The sequence below is a fragment of the Dromiciops gliroides genome, chromosome 5 (assembly GCF_019393635.1).
Source record: "Dromiciops gliroides isolate mDroGli1 chromosome 5, mDroGli1.pri, whole genome shotgun sequence".
In the NCBI taxonomy this organism is placed as follows: Eukaryota; Metazoa; Chordata; class Mammalia; order Microbiotheria; family Microbiotheriidae; genus Dromiciops; species Dromiciops gliroides.
Genome location: NC_057865.1, coordinates 10,113,436 through 10,130,141, shown reverse-complemented (window position 1 = coordinate 10,130,141; position 16,706 = coordinate 10,113,436). Strand labels below are relative to the sequence as shown.

Sequence of the window (16,706 nt, the reverse complement as noted above, 5' to 3'; positions counted from 1 at the left end):
ACTAGGTCTGAATCCTCCCTTTGTTGTTTATTGCTGATAGGACATTGGACAGATGCTTTTACTGCTGCCATTTAGTACCTGCACAACCTTGGTTAAGTCCCCCTTTCTCTTCTGGGTCTGCTCTCATCTATAAAAATCATTGGGTTGGGCAAGATGGTCTAAGGTCCCTTCCGCTTCATGTATTCCACAATCCTGTGTTCTCTAAGCAAAGGGTGATGGATATGAAGTCAAGGGAGATGAGCTTACATCCCAGTTATACTCCTTCTACTTGTGTGACCTTGGATAGGTCACTTCTCCATTATATGGAAAGGATGAATGAAAAAGTACTCATTAAGTACTTGCTATGTGCCAGGTGCCATGCTATGCATAATACAAAAAAAAAATAAGAATGGAGACAACACCTGCTCTCAATGAGTTCAAACTCCAATTGGAGGAGACTAGCTATATAAGAGAGTCCAGCCAGAGGGTGAAAGAAAAGGTCAGATTGTTCTTAGGGTGCCTCAGTGAGATATGGCAAGGCTCAGGGGTCCTTGAAAGGACATGGAGGGTCTGTGGTCATTCTCATGGAGAAGGTCCAGTGGCCTGGGAATTTGAAGGTGTAATGGATGGCAGATGGTAAGGGCAGATGGGCCTCCATCTTATAAGAAGGATTAGAGTTGGTAATTTCCAGCTAAGTGTTGTAAGTGGCCATGTTGATTTTCTCCCTGGTGTTTAGTGTTAAGGAATGTTAAGGGGTTGTTAACAATAGGTGGTCTTAGAAATGGGAACAAGGGGGAAGGAAGAAGAAAAGAAATAGAAGAGGGGGAAAAGATACACCACACACACATAGATGACTCTTCCTGCCCAATCATATGTAGCTCAGGATTGCATCCAGTTGGCCAGGGGTCAAGAAAAGAACAAAAAGCAAGGGAGAGAGAAAGGCCCATATTGCCCCCAAAGTCAGAGAGTAAGGAAAGGATGTTCCCAGTTGTTGTTCTCTCTCAGCTGGGCCATGCCATGGAGTCCAGGTGACAAGGCACTCCCAGTGGGCCTCGGTTTTCTTATCTCTAAGAAGAGAATGTGGTACTGAATAACCTCAAAGGTCACTTCCAGCTTGGACGTTATGATTCTATCATCCTTTCCATTCCAAGTGTGCTGAGCCTCCCTTTTCCATCAAGCAAGAGCACAGCTGTACTCATAACAGCTCAGTGATGAAGATACCCAGATATTATTATGCCCATTTGACAGATAAGAAGCCTAGGATTCAGGTAAGTTAAAGGACCTGCCCATAGTCACAGAATTAATAAGTGTCAGAGGTAAGATTAGAGCCCAGCTCTTCCAGATTCTAAGTCTGACTCCACCTACTGTGCCACACTGCCTCTGATTTACCCTGAGAGATGGCCTCAGTAGTCCTTACAACTGGGTTCTCTGTAGCTACCTCCTGGACCTTTAGAGTATGACTAGAAGCATTCTGATGGAGCTAATCTGGCTTTCCCAGTGGCCTCGAATTCCACTTAGGAGGTCTATGGCAGAGGCCTTAAAAGGTTTTCTGGAGGGCAGGCTGTGAGTTCTTCCCAGGCTAGCAATGGTTTAAGGGAAGCCAGTTGGTTTAATGCCACCCTGGTATATGATTCTTGTCTGAATGCTGAGAGGTTCTAGCATCTTCCAGTGGGGACCCAATGGCCTTAGAGTTCCCATGTCTCACTCTTTCTCATGCAGAGGAAAAGGGGCCAATGTGCTGTCTTGGAATGACTTTGGGATGTGGAGAGAAACACTTTCTTAAGAGAGGAGCATCTCTTGCCCCTAAGAATGAGAAAGTTACTTTAAAGAAATGGATGTTTTCTTCATCCTACAGGGGAATGAAAGGAGGCTTTCTCCTGAAAATTGCATCAGTCATTCTGTTGTAGATCTTCATTCATTTGGAGATTCTGGAGTCTCAGGAATGACTGGATCCTAGATCTAGGGCCAAAGGAGCCTTAGATGCCCTCCAGTTCCATACTCCCATTTTACATCTGAATGACCTGAGGTCCAGAGAGGCTGGGCTGCTGCTCCAGGCCCCACAGGTGGTAATTAGCAGGGCTTGAAGACAAAGACTGCAAAGCCAGCCCGCTTTCTACTGTGTGATCTTGCATCTCAAAAATTATTTACAAATACATTCCAAAGCATATTTTTAAACCTTATGTCACCAAAATGAAGCTAAACTGTATCTTGTAATATATGTGTAAGAAGTATACACACACACACACACACACACACACACACGCACATCATTTAAACCAAAAACAGGCAGAGGATCCCTGACTCTATCAGTTTGGGTCCTTTCTCCATCAATGCAGGTTACAACCGTGCGATCCCTCACTTTTATTTTTTTCCCCGGTTCTGCTTCTTTTGTTTCGCATCAGCTCACAAAAGTTTCCTCTATTTCCCCGAATTCTTCCTATCCATCCTTTCAAACAGGATATTTTTATTCCATTAAGTTCATGTGCCATAGTTTACCTACCCATTCCCCAGTGGATGGGCAATCCTCCAGACCATTTAGTCTAAAGAAAATACTTTAAGCAAAATAAGAGGCAAAGTAATCACACCCCTTAGTAACATTCTCCCACTCCCTAGTCTAGATAGACAGTAAACACTTTAGCTAACACATGTGTAACAGAACAGTTTCCAGCCAGCTGCAAGAACCTGAGAATTCAAGGCTAGTAAAACCCCACTGGACATTTCAAGGTAACAAATCAGGAGCCACACCCAGCCATGGTTACAGATGATGATGAAAGGGAAGTTAATTAATCTGGTTTTCAACGAATGAACAAATCACATGCTTTCTTAAAATACCAAGCGTAAGGCTCTTAGCTGCTAATTAAGTTCAGGAGTGGAATAAACACTGGATTTAAAGTACAGGCAAGAGGCTCATAAAAGGAGGTTTGCTGCTAACCAAATCCTCTATGGATTTGTCAAGCCATTTAACTCCTATGTAATGGCCACAACAACATGGTTGAGCTGTTTATTGAATTGAGTGTGCCGGTCAAGAATTATGGTTTGAGAAGCCACAAAATTGGTTCAAATTGTCTACAAGTGTGATGACCCAGAAAAAAAATATATTTGATTGCTAACAGGTACATGCAATTAATTCTAAATTCCATCAGATTCTTTACTATAAATGAATGGATTCCAAAGAAGCTTCTCTTCTGCTCCCACATTAAACCTTCACAAGTAGTTTTATAACCTAGAGAGGTTTTGCATGTGAATCTGGTAGAGGCAGGAGAAAAATCCATGCAATAACAACAGAAATGAAGACAACCCTCACTAGAATTCAGATTGAGTACAACGATGCCATGTCTAATATGGGTGCCAGAGAACTGCCAATAAAACACTTCCCTCCTCTCTGGAGAGAGGTAAAAGACAGTGGGTCTAGATGATTGTATATATTGTCATCATGGTGGTTTGTCAACTTGCTTGGCTTAATTCTTTTTATAAGGAGTTTTATGGAAAGGAGATGGTGACTGGCAAATGCCAGGTTTTTTTTTAAAGTTACTATACATACACAAATATTATGTATGTGGATGTTGAGTGTACCAAGGATTACAATGGTGTAGAAAACTCCCATATAAGTAAACTCATTCTACCAATGCAAGTAGGCACTTTCTCTTCAAAGTATATTCTTAGAGAGCTGCCGAGAAGTTAAGTGACTTGCCTAAGGTTATATAGATGCTATTATATTATGTTACATTACATTATATTATGCCATATGTAATATATCATGTTACATAATAAAGTATACAAATATGTATACATAATACTATATAAGTATATATATGTGCATAGATATATAGTTATATAGATATAGATGTAGATATGACTTAGAGATTTGTCTTTAGAGACATCTCCACTCCAAATGTTCATATGGATTATTTGTGTGTGACCTACATAGAGTCTTCTGAGCTCATCTTGGTCTGATCAGCCACAGCCTGACACACTGTACCTTGCCCTCAACATAGTGATGTCATTTTGGTCCTCTTCAAACACAAAGGAAAACAACCACATGATACATGTTAAAATATCAAAGGACCCTTAGAATAATTCCTAGGAAAAAAATAGATAAACCAAACCTGTTATTCAAAGGCTTTCCTATGATAACCAATAAATACTTAGGGGCAAACTTTGTGAATAGTATTGAAAACAATACTTCTGAGTATGTCTGATACTTAATTTAAACAATATTCATTAATTCTAAGACCATAGATTTATCCAGATGAGACCTTGGAGATCATCCAGTTCAACCCCCTCCTTTAACAAGTGAGAAAACTGAGGCCCAGAGAGGGACTTAACCAAGGTCATGTGGACAAAATGGCAGTCTGATGAGGCTTTACAAATAGCTGAGGAAAGAATAAAAGTGAAAAGTAAAGGAGAAAGGGAAAGATGTACCCAACTAAATGCAGAATTTCACAGAACAAGGAGAGATAAGAAGCTTTTCTTAAATGAGCAGTGCAAAGAAATAGAAAAAAACAATAGAATGGCTTAGACAAGAGATCTCTTCAATAAAATTAGAGATAAAAAAGGAATGCTTCATGCAAAAATGGACATGATAAAAGATTTTTTAAATAGTAGGGACTTAACAGAAGGAGAAGAACTAAGAAGAAGGGGCAAGAATACACAAGAGAATTATACAAGAAAGATCTCTAATGACCATGATGGTGCAGTTACTGATCTAGAGCCAGACATCCTGGAGAATGAAGTCAAATGGGCCTTTGGGAAACATTACTAAGAATAAGGCTAGTGCAGGTGAGAGAATTCCATATGAACTATTTAAAATCCTAAAAGATGATGCTGTTAAGGTGCTGTACTCAAGCTGTGATATAAGATTGTTATGGAATATTATTGTGCTTTAAAAATGACAAGCAGGATGCTTTCAGAAAGGGCTGGAAAGACATTTATGAACTGATGTAGAGTGAAGTGAGAAAAACCAAGAGAACATTGTACACACTAACAGCAATATTGTTCGATGAAGAACTGGGAATGATTTAACTATTCTCAGCAATACAGTGATCCAAGACAGTCTCAAAGGACTAATGATAAAGCATACCATTACACCTCCAAAGAAGGAACTGCTATTGATTGAACACAGACTGAAACATGCTATTTTCACTTTCTTTCATTCAAATTTTCCTATACAAAAAGACTAATATGGTAACATTTTACATAATTGCACATGTAAAATGCATATCTGATTCTTACTGCCTCAGAGAAGGGAGAGGGGAGGGAGGGAAGGAGGAATAGAATTTGTAACTCAAAACTTTAAATAAAAATGTTTGTTATTATTAAAAAAAATAAAGTGCTGTACTCAATATGCCAGCAAATTTGGCAAACTAAACCGAGGTCACTGGATTGGAAAAGATCAGTTTATATCCCAGTCCTAACAAAGGGCAATGCCAAGTAATGTTCAAATTACCAAACAATTGCACTCATTTCACATACTAGCAGATTATGCTTAAGATTCTGCAAGGTGGGCTCAGCAACATGTGACCCAAGAATTATCAGAAGAGCAGGTGGTTTTCAAAGAGAGGAAGTAGGGACTAAATTGCCAACATTTCCTGGATTATGGAAAAAGCAAGGGAGTTCCAGAAAAACATCTATTTCTGCTTCATTGACTAGACTAAGCCTTTAACTGTATGGATCACACTCAAATATGGCAAGTCCTCAAAAAGGTGGGAGTATCAGATCATCTCCTAAGGAACCTGTATGTGGGCCAAGAAGGAACAGTTAGAACCAGACATGTAACAACTGATTGGTTTAAGATTGGAAAAGGAGAGTATGACAAGTCTGTATATTGTCACCTTATTTATTTAACTTATATGCAGAGTACATCATGCTAAATGCTAGGCTGGATGCATCCAAAGCCAGAAGGAAGGTTGGTGGGAGAAATAACAACAATCTCAGATAGGCAGATGACACCACTCGGATAGCAGAAAGTGAAGAGAAATTAAAAAGCCTCTTGATGAGGGTGAAAGAGGAAAGTGTAAAAGCCAACCTGAAGCTTAACATCCACAAAACTAAAAACTTGGCAACTGGTCCCATCACTTCCTGGCAACTGCAGGGAGAAGATTGTATCTTCTTGGGCTCAAAGATCACTGCAGATGGTGGCTGTAGTATGGTGAATGCAGCTCATTGGAAGGAAAGCTCTGACCCATCTGGACAGCACACTAAAGAGCAGAAACATCAGCTTGCCAACAAAGGTCTGGATGGTCAAAGCTATGGGTTTGTCCAGTAGCAATGCATAGCTGTGAGAGTTTGATATAAGGAAAGTTGAACAACATAAAATCAATGCTTTAAAATCGTGGAGCTGGGGGCAGCTAGGAGGCTCAGTGGATAAAGCACCAGTCTTGGATTCAAAAGGACCCGAGTTCAACTCCGGATTCAGACACTTGATACTTACTAGCTGTGTGACCCTGAGCAAGTCACTTAACTCCCATTGCCCCACAAAAAAAAAATCGTGGTGCTGGAGAAGACTTAAGAGTCTTTGGATAGTCAGTATCAATTCAGGCTAGTCACTGAAAGGTCAAATACTGAAGATGAAGTAAAATACTTTGGCTTCACAATGAGAAGGGGGGATTCATTAGTAAAGACCCTGATGTTGGGGGGAAATTGAAAGCAAAAGGAGAAGGGGTGGCAGAGGATGAGATGGAAAGATAGTGTCATGGAAACAATGAACAGGAACTTGGACAGACTTGGAGAGGTAGTGGAGTATAGAAGGGACTGGTGTGCTGTGTAGTTCATGGGGTCATGAAGAGTCAGACACAACTGAATGACTGAACAACAACAACACAGGGGCAACAGGTGGCCGGCCTGGGAAGTGAAGTCCTAGGTTCCAAATCAAAATCTGTTGCTATCTCCACGGTACCATTCTAACCAACTCACAAGCCCCACTTACCTCACAGATCACTAAGAGCTTCAACTTGGATCATTAAACCCAGTCCCCTCCTTTCACCTGTAAGGAAACAGAAGGTTAAGTATCTTGTCTGTGGTTACAAAGATGGCAGAGACAGGCTTTGAAGTTGGCTCCACAGCCAAAGCATTTGCTATTCTTTATGGGGCTGATGTGGGGGGGAAAGCATAGTTCCTTAATCATCACCCACTATAAGTATCATCATCATTACTGTTTCTTGAATAGCAGGTGGCCCACAAGGGACACCGGAGAAGCCCTCAGTGCTGTGTCCTCCTCCTGACGTCCTTTCTCAAGTGGTTCCAGGGAAAAATCAAAGCCTGCTCTTGTAGGCTGTGAATGAGCTGCCTTTGAATCACTAAATAATATTTAATACACTAGAGACAACAAAAACGGAGCAAGAGGCGTGTTCTCTTCCAAACCCTTCAGCTATTGACAGCAACTTGCTGACCTGGCAAAAGGAAGTTGAGAAGAGATCCAAGCTAAGAGGCCAAGGGATGCAAGGTCCAGTCCTGGAGAACACCTCTCCAACCATTAAACTGTTCTTGAGATTAAGGATACATGAACTTGAGCTTAGGGATACATGTGCTGCTGTATCCTTCTTTATCGAGGAAAGCAGGAAATGGTTCTTTGTGTACTGAGTACTTTTTCTAATTATGAAATAGAGCAAACTATCCCCCAAGAAAACCATTGGTGAAAAGGGGAGTGGGGGGAGGGTTGTAGCAAGAAGAGTTGACCAGAGGCTTTAGCTTCTGTAAACTCTTTAATTTCTCCTATTGTTTGCTCTTTTAAAAACCTAAATCATTTCCCTGAAATGCTTCAGAGTTGTTTTTTTAAACCACCCTGTTCCAAGAAGGGCCCTGTGCTCTTTTCCTGGAACAAGAAAAGAAAAAACCCTAAATCTTCTCCCACGAGATAAACTGCATCATAGCACAACACAGTGGACAGTGGGGTGCACTGGAGAGAGCACTTGGATATGAATATGGATATCAGACCTGGATATGAATCATGACTTCACTGCTTACCATGGGTGGCATTGAGCAAGTCCCTTCCCTTCTCTAGGTTTCAAACTTTTCAACTAGATCACCAATAAAATCCCTTCTAGCTCTAGCCCTAAAAGTGCTGATCTGGAAGGCAAGGAGCCAATACTCCCAAAAACAAAAACAAAACCAACTCCACAGCAGCTGGGCCAGCCATCATGGGTGCCACCCTTTCAGAACCTTTTCAATTACCTGGAGAATGTGTATGAGAATTATTGAAGTTCTTTCAGTGGCTTGTTTTGAGGAAAGTACTTGGTAGACACTAAGACACTTAATAGACTGGGTCCATCCTTGTGAATTCAAGCTTGTTGAAGCTCTCAGGGGAAGACCTCTCTCTTCCAATACCCATCATCAACTTGGACTTATTCTTAGAGACTTGCCTGGAAGACTGAGAGCTTAGTGATATGGCATAGCTCACACAACCTTCAATCTACATCTTTCTGGCTTCAAGGCCACTCTACCAAGCTGCCTGGCAATCACAAATATACATTATACATATATATACACACACATATATACATATATATACAAATATATATGTGTGTGTATATATATGTATATGTATGTGTTTATGTATGTATACACACACACACACACACTTCTCAACGCTCACTATTAGAGTCACCCATGGTAATTTACCAGATGTATCACCAATAAAGAGCTTACTTGTGAGGGTCAAAGGGGATTGGAGTATGCCCTAGGGAAGGCAAAAGATGTATTACAGAAATAATGCAAACCTACAACCATTTCTATTCTCCCTGAACATGAACAAACAGGAGAATTCAATAGACTTAAGTATCATCAGTATCATGACCATGAATTTCATGTCAAAAATAAACTATTTCCATGAAAAGTACTAAAACAAATTTCAATTTTAAATGTACTGAGGTAAATTTTACTGCTTAGGGTTTTGAGGTTCTTACAGGGTTCTTGCCAACCGAGGTAGAAAGCATGTAAAAACTGAAAAGAAATTGCTTTATCTCCCAGTCCAATGACACCAAGGCATCAGTCTCATACCAAGATAAATGGCAGAAGTTCATTTAAAGGCATTTTCCTTGGGTGGATTCTAACCTTACAATTGAAGACAAATAGACAGCTTTGGTCCATAGGGTATTTTAATACCATAATTACTCTAGGGGGAGGTAATATGTTGTTATAACTGTTATAATTTGGTAATTGTCTTGTTAAAAAAAGAAATCTTTGGGGCAGCTAGATGGTGCAGTGGATAAAGCACTAGCCCTGGATTCAGGAGGACCTGAGTTCAAATCCAGCCTCAGACACTTGACACTTACTAGTTGTGTGATCCTGGGCAAGTCACTTAACCCTCATTGCCCTGGGGGAAAAACAAAAAACAAAAAACAAAAAAACAAAAACAAAAACAAAATTGTAAAAAAAAAAAAAGAAACCTTAAATCAAAAGTGGATCAGAACAAGAATTAGGAATCATGATAGGACCCCTTGTCTTTACATGAAATATTAAAGGGTGCTCTGTAGCAGAGACATGCTCATTCATTACTCACTACCATTTTTTGAGCAACAAAAATACAGTCCACATTGTTCAGGGTATAAAATTAGACGACAGCAACAATGAGAACAGTAATTACATCTCTGACGGATGACATTTGGGATCAGACCTCGGTGCCCTTGGTGTTCTAAATTGATAGTATTTATTACCAATGCCTGCTATTTCTTCTTCTGGCTAACTTGCTTGGCACACTAAGTATCTACTCTGGGTATGGCTCCCCAGGCTCCAGTGAGAGGATTCTGAGTGTTTTACTTGTTTATCTTGACCCTGAGATCTGTGAGAATCAGAGCACCACCACCCTGCTGAGAAAGACATAGTGAGAACCAGAGCAGCTCCACCCTGAGGAGAAAGCATGAGGTGACCTTTCCAAGATTTTGAAGGTCAGATTGGTGTCCGGTAGTTATGTCTACCACCTGTAAGTCATATCAATCAATGGACCAGCAAATTAGCTTAGAGCTGTGTGTGGGGACCGCCCCTCTTCTGGCCTGCAGAGGGCTTCCACTCTAGGAGACTGAGGCTTGGCTTTTTCATTGGGGAACCGGCTGTTGGTGGCAGGGAGAGGCAGAATAGAGAGAGTAGACAGATCTCTTTCTTTCTTCATGTGTTTCTCTTTACTAACCCCTAATATATTTTAATACTTAATGCCCCAAAATTGGTGCTATGTTTCTAATTTAAGGCAACCACACAGATTTTTTAAACATCACAGTTAGATTTTCAAGCTTCACAGATCTCAGGGTACTGTGTATTTCTTGAAGCTTGGAGAGGACACTATATTTTCCAGGTTGATCATGGCTTGCCCCTGCATCTGTCCCATAAGCCCCCTTCTGTCTTCTCACATGGCCACCATACTGGCTGATGCCTTCATCACCTCTTGTCTGGGTTATATAAAAGCCTAGAAATGGTCTCCCTGCCCAAAGTCTTTCCTCCTCTGATTTCCCACACAAGTAATTAAGTAATTAGTAAGTAATAATAAAGCCAAAGTGATCTCCCCCACCCCCACCCCCAGTGCTGGTTTAAATATTTTCCTTCCCTACTCTGATTGCAGCGCTTCTCTATTGCTTTCTAAGAACAAATATAAAAGCCTCTGCTCTGGCATTTAAAATCTTTTGCAAATTGACTCCAGTTGACCTTTTCAGACTTTTTTTTTCCAATTTCTCTTCAATTCTTACTTGCTTTCCCTGTTTCAGCCACATCAGTCTTCTCGTTTCCTCATCACAAAAGATCTCCCTCACACCTCTGGTTTAGCCACAGGCAAGTCCCTAGATCTGGCAGGTCTTCCTTCCTTGCCTCCTCTCCTTAGACTGCTTGGCTTCCTTCATCTCTCAGCTTCAGGCAGTCACTTGCTACCTGAAGTCCTTTCTGATCTCCCCCTCCCAGCTGATAATACTTTGTAATGTTTCCCAAAAATTGTGACAACAAAGGTTGCTGTAAAACTCAAATTAGATGTATGTAAAGCACATCAAATATTAAAGCACCAAAATCTTAATGTCAATGCTCATCTTGGACAGGATGAAATGGGTATCTAAGAAGAGTTGATTAATGAGCAAGTCAGTTACTAATAATAACACAGCAGAAAACAAGTCCCTAGACATATATTTCTAAACAAAAACTAAGCCTACAGCCGTTTTGGATAACTGTCTATTATTTCAAAATACACAAATGGACAAAAAATCCATGATTTCATCACATGGGAAACTCCCGGTATGGGAATTTCCTCTACCAAAACTTATAGAAACCTGACCTATGACTTAGGAGATAACTCTAAAGGAGCTGCTGCAAGCATCATTGTCCAGAGTTACACAGCTAATAAGTGTTAGAAGCAGGATCTGCACCTAGACCTTCCTTACTATTAGCCTATGAATCTACCTATATCACATTACTTCAAAAATATTGTCATCAACAATATATCACAAAAATTATACATGGTGACCAGGTAGGATTTATACCAGCAATGCAAGGATGGTTTACCATGAAGAAAACTGTTAATATAATTGATTATATCAATAAAAGTAATAAAATAATGCAGAAAAAGCTTTTGATAAAATATAACACTCATTCCTATTAGAAACACTCAAAAGCCATAGGTATGTAAGGATTTTTCCTTAAATTGATAAGAAGCATCTACCTAAAACCATCAGCAGGCATAATTTGTAAAGGAGACAAGCTAGAAGTCTTCCCAATAAGATCAGGAGTGAAACAAGAACACCTATTATCATCAATATAATTTAATATTGTATTAAAAATGCTAGAAATAGCAAGAAGAGAAAAAAAAGAAATTGAAGGAATCAGAATGGACAATGAGATAATAAAACTCTCTTTTTGTATATGATATGATGATATACTTGGAAAATCCTAAGCATTCAACTAGGAACTTAGTTGAAGCAATAAAAAAATTTAGCAAAGTATCATACAGCATCAGCATTTCTATATATCACCAACAAAACCCTGACAGAAGAGATAGTAAGAGATATCCATAACTATAGACTGTTAAAAATACCTGAGAATGTATCTGCCAAGACAAATCAAGAAACTACATGAACATAATTACAAAAAATCATCCAAATAAAATCAGATTTGAAAAATTGGAGAAATATTAATTGTTCATGAGTGGGCAGAGCCAATATAATAAAAAGGACAATTCTACCTAAACTAATCTACTCATTCAATGCCATTCCAATTAAGGACCAAAAAATATTTAATGATCCAGAAAAAAAAAACTAGTAAAATTCATTTGAAAGAACAAAAGGTCAAGAATATTATAGGAATTAATGAAAAAATGTAAAGGAAAGATATTCAGCAGTGCGAGATCTTTAACTATAAGACAATAATTATCAAAACTATCTGATACTGGCAAAAAATAGGTGGATCAGTGGAACAGAGGAGACATATAACAGTAGCAAATAATTATGGTAAACTTGTGTTTGACAAATGTAAATATTTCAGCTTTTGACATAAGGATACATTATTTTATGCAAATTGTTGGGAAAACTAGAAAACAGTCTGGCAGAAATTGGGCATAGATCAATATTATTTACCAAAGTAAGATCATAATGGATATGTGGCCTAAATATAAAGGGAGATATCACAAGTAAACTGAAAGGAGATGGAACATGTTACGTATCAAACTTATGGACAGGAGAATTTATGAATAAACAAGAGAGAGAGCATTGTGAGATGTAAAATGGATAATACTGAATACATTAAATTAAAAAGGGTTTATACAAGTAAAATGAATGTAGCCAAGACTGGAAGGAAACAAAACATGGGGGGGGGATTTTATAGACAGTTTCTGAGATAAGTGTCATATCTCAATATATAGAGAATTTTATCAAATTAATATGAATGAGTCATTTATAAATTGATAAGTTGTAAAAATATATGGACAGCTTTTGGATGAAGAAATCAAAAGTATATGTAATTATATGAAAAAGCTCTAAATCATTAATTATTAGAGAAATGCAAATTAAAACAACTTTAAGATATCATCTCATACCTATCAGATTGGATAAAATGATAGAAGTGGAAAATGACAAATGTTGGAGGGGATTTGGGAAAATAGGAACATTAAAACACTGTTGGTAGAGTTGTGAACTGATCCAGCCATTCCGGAGAGCAGTTTGGAACTATGCCCAAAGGACTATAAGACTATGCATACCCTTTGACCCAGCAATAACACTACTAGGTCTGTTTCCACAAGGTGATGGAGGAAGGGGGGAGAAAGAGAGCCTATATGGTCTAAAATATTTATAATAGCTTCCTTTGCGGTGGCAAAGAACTGGAAATTTAGGGGGTGCCCATCCATTGGGGAATGGCTGAATATGATTGTGATGGAATACTATTGTGCTGTAATAAATGGTGAGCGAATTGATTTTCGAAAAACATGGAAAGACTTGCATGAAATAATGAAAAGTGAAGTGAGCAGAATCAAGAGAACATTGTAAATAATAAGAGCAATATTATTTGAAGAATAATTGTCAACAACCAAGTTATTCTGGGTACTATAAATACTCAGATCAACTGCAAAGAACCTATGAAGGAAGATGCTATCTACATCCAGAGGAAGAACTGATAAATAGAAGTACACAGAGTATGTTTTTACATAGATTTATAAATATACATCAAATGATGGCTTTCTCTGGTGTGAGGTGAGGAGGAAGGGAGAGAGATAATTTGGAACTTAAAATGTAGCCAATTTTTTTCCATTTAATTTTTTTTAAAAAAGCAAGTTGTCATCATTCTCATCATTACTAGTATTATCAATGGTAGTAGTGGGGATGGTAATACTAACAATAGTCATCATCCAGATGTGATTTCATTGATTTTGGAAACTAATAGAATATAAACTCCATCTTATAGCCTCTGACACTGAGAGGTGTCCATAGTCAAACAGCCAGTATTGTCAGTGAACCTAGGTCTTTGGGACCAAAGTCAACTCTCTATCCCCTGCACCATGGTCCCTCAAACTTTCATTATATAGCCCCAAATGAAGTTCAAATAGCAGAGAAGCAGTTGGATTCCAATTTAAAGACTTGAGTGCTGCTTCTTCCTCCTCAGTCGCCATATCTGCCCAGAGCTTCTCTACAGAAGCCCTTTCATAAAGTAAAAAGCCATAGAGACTTTGAGGAATCTAAGTAATTCGTTCCAGCCCACCAAATCTCCAAGCTAATGACTGCAGAGGTGGGGTAATTGCTACAAGACACTGACCACCCCGCAAAAGAAATGCCAAGAAACTGCAAGTGGTGAGGGGCCATTAACAGATGGGAAAATTGGGAAAGAATTTATGAAGATGAAAATGATCTAGCCTTTCTGCAAATTCCAAATACTTCTATGAACAGACCAGTCAACAGAAAACAGTCATGGCTTTTGCTCCTGAGGTACAGGTTGGCTCCTTCCAACTAGACTGGAAACTCCTTAAAGCCAGATACCATTTGCACAGTATTTGGCTCTGTATCCCTGGTGCCTAGCATTGTGTCTACCCCAGAGCAGGGGAATAACAAAAGCTCCTTGGAATAGATTCAGTTGGTTTCCTACAACCCCACAGTCTTCCTTTCAGCTCCTCCAGCCTACAGTATTTATTAAGCACCTTTACCGACTGGTTCACCACCAGAAGACAAAGAAAGGCTAAAAGAGCCTCTGCCCCATGGGAGCTTACATTCTCTTGAGAGAGGCAGACTCTGGCCCTCTGCTGGCCTGTTGGGGACCTCCCTCCTAGGCACCTAGACTCAGGAGCAAATCCTTAGCAAGTGCAGTGACTTACTTACCTAAGGTTTGGCAGCTAGGAAACATGAGAAGCAGTGCTGTTTCCATTGTCCCACACTGCCTGTAGCCTCCATAGACTATCAGCTATACAGGGATGCTGCCCTACAAGGGCTCATTGCCATCCATCCCAACCCAAGGGAGCAGCTTCTCCAATTTCTCCTGGAAAGGTTTGGAGGGAAACCAAACCTGAAGGCCCTGGGCCCTAATCAGAGACCGTGCATACGGATTAAGAGAGCTGAATGTCTCAGAATACCCACACAGCTGATGACATCAGGTTTTATTTTAAACAAGACTTTCACTTATTTAGATTGATTCTAAAATGGCCCAACAACCCTCTTAACAACCAAGAAAAAAAGGGAAAGAAAAAAAGGTCGTTTGTAACAGCCTTGTAAGATAGGAAGCAGGGGGAAGTTTGTTTTCTTGAGGAGAAAACATAGGTACTAGGAGGTTTCGGAGTCGTCTGGGGCTGTGCAGCTGGGATTGGGCACTGGGAGGGGTGGGTGTGTCATTTTAAAACTCTACATCTCTAAGGAAACTGAAGGCACGGCCCTTCTGTCCTAGTTGTTTTTCTCCCAGCAGACAAGAAGGGGCTTTGTTGTCATCCTTGGTAGCACTACTCAGAGGCTGGCAACCAGAAACATCTGCCCAATCTTTTGGGTAAGAAGTAGCCTTCTAGTGAGCACAGGGACCAAATGGAATTGTAGATTCTCTTATCAAAGGCAATAAGTGCAGAAGTCAAATCTGAACCCAGGTCATTTGATTCCTCATCTAACACTCTCTCCTCCAGGTCATGAGGTTGTCACAGTGATGGAAGAAATTCCAAGGCTTTCTGGCAAGTTACAAGGAGGGGTAAAGGAACTGAGAAACTCATCTTCTATGCCTTTCTGGTTTGAGCCATTTTCAGTTGTGTCCTATTCTTTGTGACCTCATTTGGGATCTTCTTGGCAGAAATACTGGAATGATTTGCATTTTCCTTCTCCAGCTCATTTTACAGATGAAGAAACTGAGGTAAACAGGGTTAAAAGACTCGACCATGGTCACACTGTTAATAAGTATCTGAAGTCAGATTTGGACTCAGAGAGGTGAGTCTTCCTGATTCATGGCCTTGACAACCGGTCCATTGCTCCACCTAGCTGCCCTTTTCATGCTCTTGTAGGGATGTGATATATCCTCATTCTATCTGTCCTGCATCCTCCCCTTATCCCCAGAGCAACACAAGTCTTAAGAGAGAGAAGGCCTTGGGGCAGAGGGGGTCATCAAGCATCTGAATAGTTGTCAGAGGAGAGATTAGACATCTTCCTCAGCCCCAAAGGGCTGAGAGAGCAAAGCATGGAAGAGTCAAAGAGAGCAACTGAGGCTTGAGGTAAGGACATGTTTTCTAACAGTGACTGCTGTCTAAAAGTAGAATAAGCTGCCTTGGAAGCATAGTGTTTCCTCCCTCACTTACTAAAGGTTTCCAAGCAGAAGATGTGGCATCTGTGATTCTGGAATCTCTTCCTAGGTTGGACTAATGGCCTCCAAGGTCACATCCAACAGAGATTCTGGGAACTAGCTCTTGACAGCATGGTGACAGAGTGTAGAGATCCCTGGCTTTGAAGTCTCAAGATCCCTGGTCCAAATTTCTGATCTATTGCTTATTATATGACCCTGAGATTGTCACTTTCCTATCTGATTCTCAGTTTCTTCATCTGCAAAATGCAAAGGGGGATCACACTAGATGATCAAAGGTCTACTTCCTCATTGTCCAATGTTCTACTTCAGAGACTACACTGACAAGAAAACACAGTCAAGAATTAGAGAGTTTTATAATAAGAGGAAATCTTAGGAACTGTCAAGTCCAAGCCCTTTACAACTTAGAGAAAAAAAGTGCCTCCCAAGGGTCACCAAATAAGTGGATGGATAGTCTGGGAAATGAACTTATGTCTCAAGGCCTCCTATTAATAATGATGGCCACAAGAACAGCAACC

The 16,706-nt window shown here is 39.9% G+C and overlaps 1 protein-coding gene across 2 annotated transcripts in view; it reads right to left on the bottom strand.

Annotated features, from left to right (window-relative positions):
• Positions 1-16,706, bottom strand: part of HDAC9 (histone deacetylase 9) — an 895,346-nt gene that overhangs the window by 851,527 nt on the left and 27,113 nt on the right. The gene's annotated exons all lie outside the window — the stretch shown is intronic.